This window comes from Lolium perenne, chromosome 4, assembly GCF_019359855.2.
Source record: "Lolium perenne isolate Kyuss_39 chromosome 4, Kyuss_2.0, whole genome shotgun sequence".
Taxonomy (NCBI): domain Eukaryota; kingdom Viridiplantae; phylum Streptophyta; class Magnoliopsida; order Poales; family Poaceae; genus Lolium; species Lolium perenne.
The window spans coordinates 391,565,769-391,576,220 of NC_067247.2; the positions used below are offsets into that span (position 1 = coordinate 391,565,769).

Here is a 10,452-nt window from a genome sequence, read left to right on the forward strand (position 1 = left end):
CATATAGCAAAGACTTTTATAAGTCTTGCATAAGAGTTGACTCATAAAGCAATAATTCAAAGTAGAGATATTGAAGCAACACAAAAGAAGATTAAGTTTCAGCGGTTGCTTTCAACTTGTAACATGTATATCTCATGGATATTGTCAACATAGAGTAATATAATAAGTGCAATAAGCAAATATGTAGGAATCAATGCACAGTTCACACAAGTGTTTGCTTCTTGAGGTGGAGAGAGATAGGTGAACTGACTCAACATTGAAAGTAAAAGAATGGTCCTCCATAGAGGAAAAGCATCGATTGCTATATTTGTGCTAGAGCTTTGATTTTGAAAACATGAAACAATTTTGTCAACGGTAGTAATAAAGCATATGCATCATGTAAATTATATCTTATAAGTTGCAAGCCTCATGCATAGCGTACTAATAGTGCCCGCACCTTGTCCTAATTAGCTTGGACTACCGGGTCATCACAATGCATTGTTTTTACCAAGTGTCACAAAGGGGTACCTCTATGCCGCCTGTACAAAGGTCTAAGGAGAAAGCTCGCATTGGATTTCTCGCTATTGATTATTCTTCAACTTAGACATCCATACCGGGACAACATAGACAACAGATAATGGACTCCTCTTTTATGCATAAGCATATAACAACAATTAATAATTTTCTCATTTGAGATTTGAGGATTATTGTCCAAAACTGAAACTTCCACCATGGAGCATGGCTTTAGTTAGCGGCCCGATGTTCTTCTCTAACATATGCATGCTTAACCATATGGTGGTAGATCTCTCTTACTTCAGACAAGACGGACATGCATAGCAACTCACATGAAATTCAACAATGAATAGTTGATGGCGTCCCCAGTGAACATGGTTATCGCACAACAAGCAACTTAATAAGAGATAAAGTGCATAATTACATATTCAATACCACAATAGTTTTTAAGCTATTTGTCCCATGAGCTATATATTGCAAAGGTGAATGATGGAATTTTAAAGGTAGCACTCAAGCAATTTACTTTGGAATGGCGGAAAAATACCATGTAGTATAGGTAGGTATGGTGGACACAAATGGCATAGTGGTTGGCTCAAGTATTTTGGATGCATGAGAAGTATTCCCTCTCGATACAAGGTTTAGGCTAGCAAGGCTTATTTGAAACAAACACAAGGATGAACCGGTGCAGCAAAACTCACATAAAAGACATATTGAAAACATTATAAGACTCTACACCGTCTTCCTTGTTGTTCAAACTCAATACTAGAAATTATCTAGACCTTAGAGAAACCAAATATGCAAACCAAATTTTAGCATGCTCTATGTATTTCTTCATTAATGGGTGCAAAGCATATGATGCAAGAGCTTAATCATGAACACAACAATTGCCAAGTATCACATTACCCAAAACATTTATAGCAATTACTACATGTATCATTTTCCAATTCCAACCATATAACAATTTAACGAAGGAGAAACTTCGCCATGAATACTATGAGTAGAAACCAAGGACATACTTGTCCATATGCTACAGCGGAGCGTGTCTCTCTCCCATAAAGTGAATGCTAGGATCCATTTTATTCAAACAAAACAAAAAACAAAAACAAACCGACGCTCCAAGAAAAAGCACATAAGATGTGATGGAATAAAAATATAGTTTCAGGGGAGGAACCTGATAATGTTGTCGATGAAGAAGGGGATGCCCAAGGCATCCCCAAGCTTAGACGCTTGAGTCTTCTTGATATATGCAGGGGTGAACCACCGGGTGCATCCCCAAGCTTAGAGCTTTCACTCTCCTTGATCATGTTGCATCATACTCCTCTCTTGATCCTTGAAAACTTCCTCCACACCAAACTCGAAACAACTCATTAGAGGGTTAGTGCACAATATAAATTGACATATTCAGAGGTGACACAATCATTCTTAACACTTCTGGACATTGCATAATGCTACTGGACATTAGTGGATCAAAGAAATTCATCCAACATAGCGAAAGAGGCAATGCGAAATAAAAGGCAGAATCTGTCAAAACAGAACAGTTCGTATTGACGAATTTTAAAATGGCACCAGACTTGCTCAAATGAAAATGCTCAAATTGAATGAAAGTTGCGTACATATCTGAGGATCATGCACGTAAATTGGCTTAATTTTCTGAGCTACCTACAGGGAGGTGGACCCAGATTCGTGACAGCAAAGAAATCTGGAACTGCGCAGTAATCCAAATCTAGTACTTACTTTTCTATCAACGGCTTAACTTGGCACAACAAAACAAAAAACTAAGATAAGGAGAGGTTGCTACAGTAGTAAACAACTTCCAAGACACAAAATAAAAACAAAGTACTGTAGGTAAAAACATGGGTTGTCTCCCATAAGCGCTTTTCTTTAACGCCTTTCAGCTAGGCGCAGAAAGTGTGTATCAAGTATTATCAAGAGACGAAGTGTCAACATTACCTTAGGCTTTACCCTTACCTTTCTTATCGTTTTTCTTTCCCTTTGGTTTAGGAAATGTATGAGTTTCCCCCGGTATAGAGGTGAATTTCAGAGTGTCTTCTCCAACATCAATGACTGCTCCCAATAGTTTCAGCAGGGATCTTCCGAGTGTGAGTTTTCCTGTTTCAACAACAAGATAATCAATGGATATTGTTCTTCCAAGAATGGTTGTATGCACACCTGCGGCTATTCCTTTAGGAATTATAGTAGAGTCATCAATGAGAGTTATTTCTTCTCCTCCTTCCTCGACTCCCCAAAGTTTCAAATATTTATAAATACTTTCAGGCATAAGGCAAAATTCATACATAATATCACAGTAGGCATGGAGAGTTCGATCACCGATGACAATTTTAACAGCAGGATCCCACATTGAGAGTTTAGAGTTCACTAAAACTTGTTCAAGACGATTACGAACATGGCAATAATTATCATTCAAGCGAGATGTACTTATCTCGAGATTATTTAATCTACTATAAATGCTAGTGAGGACTGAATCAAAGTTATTAGCTGAATCATGTGATGCAACCAACTTCTTTATGGCATTAAAAGCTTGATCCCCATTGCAATGAAGGAAATCTCCTCCCACTAAAGTATCCAAAGCATATCTATAGCGAACCATAAGACCAAAATAAAAATTACTGAGGAGCAAACTTAGAGTCATTTGAGGTTCAGTTTTACGATAAGAAGTAAAAATTCTAGACCAAGCATCCTTAAAACTCTCCTCATCCCCTTGTTTAAAAGTGAAGACTAATTCTTCAGGCGAAGAAGTAACAGGTTCAGAGCTAGACATGGTAACAAAAGTAACTAATTTTTTTGTATTTTAATATAGAGTGCAAGACAATAAAGCAAACTAGATAAAGTAAATGCAAGTAAACTAATTTTTTTTGTGTTTTTGATATATCAAACAAGATAGCAAGTAAAGTAAAACTAGCAACTAATTTTTTTTGTATTTTGATTTAGTGCAGCAAACAAAGTAGTAAATAAAACTAAGCAAGACAAAAACAAAGTAAAGAGATTGAGAAGTGGAGACTCCCCTTGCAGCGTGTCTTGATCTCCCGGCAGCGGCGCCGTAAATTTAGCTTGATGGCGTGTATTTCACACGTTCGTTGGGCAACCCCAAGAGGAAGGTATGATGCGCACAGCAGCAAGTTTTCCTCGTAAAGAAACCAAGGTTTATCGAACCAGGAGGAGCCAAGAAGCACGTTGAAGGTTGATGGTGGCGGGATGTAGTGCGGCGCAACACCAGGGATTCCGGCGCCAACGTGGAACCTGCACAACACAACCAAAGTACTTTGCCCCAACGAAACAGTGAGGTTGTCAATCTCACCGGCTTGCTGTAACAAAGAGTTAACCGTATTGTGTGGAAGATGATTGTTTGCAGAAAACAGAGAACAAAGATTGTAGATTGTATTTCAAGAAAGAGAATTGGACCGGGGTCCACAGTTCACTAGAGGTGTCTCTCCCATAAGACGAACAGCATGTTGGGTGAACAAATTACAGTTGGGCAATTGACAAATAAAGAGAGCATGACCATGCACATACATATCATGATGAGTATAGTGAGATTTAATTGGGCATTACGACAAAGTACATAGACCGTCATCCAACTGCATCTATGCCTAAAAAGTCCACCTTCAGGTTATCATCCGAACCCCTCCGGTATTAAGTTGCTAACAAATGCACAATTGCATTAAGTATTGCGCGTAATGTAATCAGTGACTACATCCTTGAACATAGCACCAATGTTTTATCCCTAGTGGCAACAGCACATCCGTAACCTTAGTGGTTCTTGTCACTCCTCCAGATTCACATAGACATGAACCCACTATCGAGCATAAATACTCCCTCTTGGAGTTACTAGCATCAACTTGGCCAGAGCATCTACTAATAACGGAGAGCATGCAAGATCATAAACAACACATAGACATAACTTTGATAATCAACATAACAAGTATTCTCTATTCATCGGATCCCAACAAACGCAACATATAGAATTACAGATAGATGATCTTGATCATGTTAGGCAGCTCACAAGATCCGACAATGATAGCACAATGGGGAGAAGACAACCATCTAGCTACTGCTATGGACCCATAGTCCAGGGGTAGACTACTCACACATCACACCGGAGGCGACCATGGCGGCGTAGAGTCCTCCGGGAGATGATTCCCCTCTCCGGCAGGGTGCCGGAGGCGATCTCCTGGATCCCCCGAGATGGGATCGGCGGCGGCGGCGTCTCTGGAAGGTTTTCCGTATCGTGGTTCTCGGTACTGGGGGTTTCGTCACAGAGACTTTTTATAGGCGGAAGGGCAGGTCAAGAGGCGGCACGGGGGCCCCACACTACAGGCCGGCGCGGCCAAGGGGGGGGGGGGGCGCCGCCCTATGGTGTGGCCCCTCCGTGGCCCCTCTTCGTCTCTCCTTCGGACTTCTGGAAGCTTCGTGAGAAAATAGGCCCCTGGGCTTTGATTTCGTCCAATTCCGAGAATATTTCCTTACTAGGATTTCTGAAACCAAAAACAGCAGAAAACAGCAACTGGCACTTCGACATCTTGTTAATAGGTTAGTTCCAGTAAATGCACGAATATGACATAAAGTGTGCATAAAACATGTAGATAACGTCAATAATGTGGCATGGAACATAAGAAATTATCGATACGTCGGAGACGTATCATAGGGCATAGTGCCTAGTGTCCGTAATTGGTACTTTGATGATATTGTTGCAACTTGTTATGCTTAATGCTTGTCACTAGGGCCCGAGTGCCATGATCTCAGATCTGAACATGTTATTATTTCATCATGATATTCATTGTTTATGGTCTTACCTGCAAGTTGTATACACATGTCGCTGTCCGGAACCAATGGCCCCGAAGTGACAGAAATCGGGACAACCGGAGGGGATGGTAGTGATGTGAGGATCACATGTGTTCACGGAGTGTTAATGCTTTGCTCCGGTACTCTATTAAAAGGAGTACCTAAATATCCAGTAGATTCCCTTGAGGCCCGGCTGCCACCGGCTGGTAGGACAAAAGATGTTATGCAAGTTTCTCATTGCGAGCACGTACGACTATAATTGGAACACATGCCTATTGATTGCTTTGTACTTGGACACCGTTTTATTATTATCTGCAAATGCCCTGCTTGATTGTTACATGAGTTTCTCTCATCCATGCAACGCCCGTTATCCGTCCCCGTGCCTACAGTATTTTAATCCTGTTGTTTACTATAATCACTACTGCTGTCTCTGTTACTATGTTGCTATTATTTCACTACTGCTACTGCTATAAAATTGTTACTACTGATAAACTCTTGCGAGTAAGTCTGTTTCCAGGTGCAGCTGAATTGACAACTCCGCTGTTAAGGCTTTCAAGTATTCTTTGTCTCCCCTTGTGTCGAATCAATAAATTGGGTTTTACTACCCGCGAAGACTGCTGCGATCCCCTATACTTGTGGGTTATCACTTCTCTCTGAAAACAGGTGGGTCTATGTCATCAGTCTCTGTCTTTTTCCAATCATCTGGACCAGGCACAGGGTACACAACATGTTTGTAGGCTTCTTTGTACAGTGGCTTCTTGAAGAACTCATGTACATAGTCCTCTGGATGCTGTCTCACTTTCATAATTGCAGCAACTGCATGACAGCAAGGTATTCCAGTGATATCCCATTTCCTACAGGTGAAAGTGTGGTTCTTTAGGTTGACTGCACAATTTCTTTTGTTGTTGCTAACCTGCCACAGGTCAACATCACAATTCTTTGCAGTGCATTCCCTTGACCACCTCTTTGCTTCTTCCAACTTCTCAGTATAGTGTGGAGTGATCTATCATCTGGTTCTCTCTGTCTTCTCTCTTGTCCCACTGTGCTTTACCATGATTTTATTCCTTAGCCCTTCTAGCATTGTTCTGATAGGCTTGTTCCTCACATCCAGGATCATTTTGTTGAACACTTCTGAAATATTGTTCACAACAAGATCTATTTTGCTGTTTGTATCAAAAGCATGCCTGGCCCATGTCTCTACAGGAATCTGCATGAGCCAATTATAAGCCTCCTCACAATCTGCCTTCATAGCATCCATTGCTCTGTCAAATTCTGGTTTTGTGTAACAATAACTAGATGCATCCATGTGCTTCTTCAGTTCTGGCCCTCTGAATCCAGCAGATTGGAAGTTGGCATAAATATGCCTCAAACAGAACCTATGAGGAGAATGTGGGAGCACTTGTGATACAGCTTTGAGAAGTCCCTGCAAACATGAACAAAACAATTGTTACTGTTTGTTTCCTTTTAAAGCAAAGAGAAATGAACTGTAATAGACAGAATATATGTTACTGCACTAACCTTTTGCCTATCAGAAATAATTGTGTACATTCCAAATTTTCCAGACTCCCCAATACAGTACTTAAGCTGAGTCAGAAACCATAACCAACTGGCAGTGTCTTCCTTGTCCACCACACCAAATGCAATAGGGAAAATGTTATTGTTCCCATCTCTACCTGTTGCAGCAAGTATTTGTTGGCCAGTGCTCAATTTAATGAAGCATCCATCTACCCCTGTGTCATTGTGTGGGTAAGATAACAAAGAAAAGTTTCTGCTAGGAAAAAAGTAATGCATTTACAAGAATAATTACCTATGAAGGGCCTGCAGCCATTAAGAAAGCCTTCCTTTGATGCATTCAGACAGTAAAATAACCCATGAAACCTTGGGTTTGTACTAGGATGCTCCACTAAATGCTTTGTTGTCACAATACACCTGCTGCCAGGATTAGTGTCAAGGACAACCTGAAGATAATCCCTCAACCTTGTGTATTGTGCCTTCTGGTCACCCATAACAACAACAAATGCCTTCTTCCTTGCTCTGTAAGCTTTGCTCTTGGGAACTGGTACACCCCACTTCTGCTTTGCATTGTCAATGAGTGTGTCAACAGTTGTGTTTGGATCAATTCTAACAGCCTGCTCAGACTGTTTGGCTAGCCAATCAATAGTTACCTTTGTGTGTTGTCCAGAGGCAATACAAGTGTGAACCCCTAGAATTTTCCTTATGCAAAAAGTCTTCTCATGTGCAATCTTTGAGGCACTGATGTAGAAGGGACAACCATCATCTGCTCTAGGACAAAGAACTATGATTCTATCACTGTCATTCCTCCAGTACTGAAAGTTCCTAAGCTGAGCTATGTGGTATGTCCTTAGAGCCCTCCTGAACTGGTATACATCAGTGAAACAAAGCTTCATACCTATCTGTTCATGTGGGTTTGCCCTGGTTTCATCATACCAAACTCTTTTCTTCATTTTCTTCAGTCTCCTCTTCCTTCCACTGGCAGGTACAAATTTTGACACAAACCCATCATCATCACTGTCTGCAAGCTCATCAGGGCTACTCTATTCATCAGATGTAGGCATGAAATAATTTCCTTCTTCAAATTTAACCACCTCATGATGTGAGCTACTAGTAGGACCACACTTTGCTGCCTTGTTCTTCAGTGGGATGATTTTCTCTGTAATTTCCTCAACCTCTGAATCTTCCTCTGGTTCAAATATCTCTTCAACATCAGTGTCACCTTCAAAATGAAGAAATGGGTCAGCCTTCTGTTCTTTCATTTTTTGCAGCTTGTCCATTATTTCTTCATTCTCTGCATTTTGTGCTGCATGCCTCTTCTTCCTAAGCTCCCTCATTAGCTCCAAATCTGCTTCAATAGCTGCCTCCCTCTCAGCTGCTGCTAGTTCAGGTCTGTACTCACCATCATAGTACATGTACTCAGCCTCATATTCACCAACCTCATTATCATTTACCTCTTTATCACTGTCATATCCATCTTCCAAGTCTTCATCTTGATCTGATTCAGCAACCTCTTTTCCCTTCCCTTTATTCATGGTGCTGCTGTGTTGTGTACCAATGTACACAACATCACTGTAGTCTATTGCCACTGGATACACCTCCTCCACTTCATTTGCCATGAAATTGACCCCTAACTTGTTATCTGACAACACAACAGGGACATCAACTACATTTGTAGCTTCAACATCTTCTCTGTTCAAACCAATTGGCCATTCTGCTTTGTCCTTCACCACTGTTATATTGAGTACCTTCTCACTGTCATAAAGCTCAAGCATTTCATGTACCTTGGCCATGCTATCAACTACCTCCATTCCTTCCTTCCCTTTGCCTCTTTCTTTAACATAGTACATGTAGTCTCTGATGCCATAGCCACGTTGTTCTACTAGAGCTAGCAAATTCAATACAATGATGTCTGAACTGCTAATAGTCCTCTCTAAATTATCTTCACCACTAAAATGAAATCTAATCTCCCAGATATCATCATCCAAACTGCAAATAGTTGTTCACATTATCAAGACAGAGATGAGAACTGAGCTTACTCGATGCCTATCATGCCTAGTGCAAAGAATCTACAACACCGGTGGCAGGGGAGGGGAGAGAGGAGTGAGCTAACTCGACGCCGCCGCCGAAACTTGACGCCCACCGGTGGCTGGTCTTGCAGGGTGAAGCGACCACGGCTCTCGCAAAAGCGGTGTCTGCTTTCTGCTCCGGCGATGGCTGCCCCACCGCCGCCACGTCCTCGCGTGCGACGCCACAGCCGCCTGCGCCGCCACCGCCGCCTCCGACTGCGCCGCCATCCTCCGAGTCAGCAGTGAACGCCGCCATCCGTGTTCGAAAGGAGAGACAGAGGCGCTGACCGTCCCAACCGTCCCAACCCTAACCCTATCTGGGCGCGCGGAGGGGCCCACGTCCGACCGGCGACGGCCGTTTTCTCCTTCCGTCAAACTTTGGACACGTCAGCACAGTGGGTGGGGTCAGATGGTCAGATTCAGTGTCAATTTGCTGCAAACTCGTCATTTGGGTGTTCGGCAAAAAACCAACTCAAATGTGGTGGTTTTTTGTCCCGCAAACCAAAAGTGGTGGTCTTTGGTAAATTTGGCCACCAATGTGATGGTTTTATGCTATTCACTCCAAACATGGTCGCATCAGCGGCGCTGCTACCGCCAGTGATATGCCTGGAGTTGGCCGAGCTGTTTATGAGCACGTTTCTGTGGCTGACGTCCTCTACCTTGGCTCTGAGCTCCTTAATCTGCTTGGCCAAACGACGCCGGCCGGGTCAGCACGGTGCGGGCAACACGCCACCAGGACGTTCTCTCGAGACTGACTGCCAAGTCCTGGAGGCAGTCCTCGACGTCGTAGGCCACATCCCTCACCTGCTTCACCCATACCTTGACAGTCCTGTTGTTGTCCTCCCGCTCGTCGTGGGCGGCCATAAGGAAAGCCTGCATCATCTCGAGTTCATCTGTGATGAAGGCCTGGTCGCGCTGCACCCCGAGCTGCAACGCCACCTCCTCCGCCAGGGTGGACCGGGCATAGCTCAGCGCCCCACTCACCACGGACTTGCCGACACTCAGCACGGTTGCCTCCATTGATCAGCTGCGGTTGGAGGCTGTGCTGCTAGCTCTGGCAGATCTAGATCCATGTACAAGTGCTGACTAATATGGCAGATGAGTAGGGCAGCTGCTGTACCGCGTTGGAGTTTTTTATTGCTCATACCTACTACCAAGTTGGAGTTTCTTATTCTGAAAATGAAGACGACGACTCCAGGCTGTGTTACCTTTTTTATTACTCCTAACAAAGCTGTCACTCTTTTTACAAGAAAAGGAGGGTATCTAAAACATTGTAGTGGGAAACTCTCCCACTGTTTCACTTTCCAAAAAAATGAACTTATGAAAAAATGCCACTTCCAACACTTGAACATTCTTTTAAGTGCTACCAAAAAAATATGTCAATATAGCAATTTCTTGCATTGGTATTTTTCATAAGATATTATGCAATAGCATCTTCATACATCCGATGTGGCATACATGCAAGTCACCCCCATATCTAAGTCAATTAAGCTATAACACTTATCTATGCCATCCATTGCCTTGAATTATTCGTTTGACCCGAGCTTCAATATTCTCCCACAGCGGATTGATTTAAAGG

At 42.6% G+C, this 10,452-nt stretch overlaps 1 pseudogene; it reads right to left on the reverse strand.

Moving 5' to 3' along the window:
- The window catches only part of LOC139830372 (disease resistance protein Pik-2-like), a 36,579-nt pseudogene extending 26,554 nt beyond the window's left edge, over positions 1-10,025 (reverse strand).
- Positions 10,026-10,452: the final 427 nt, after the last annotated feature.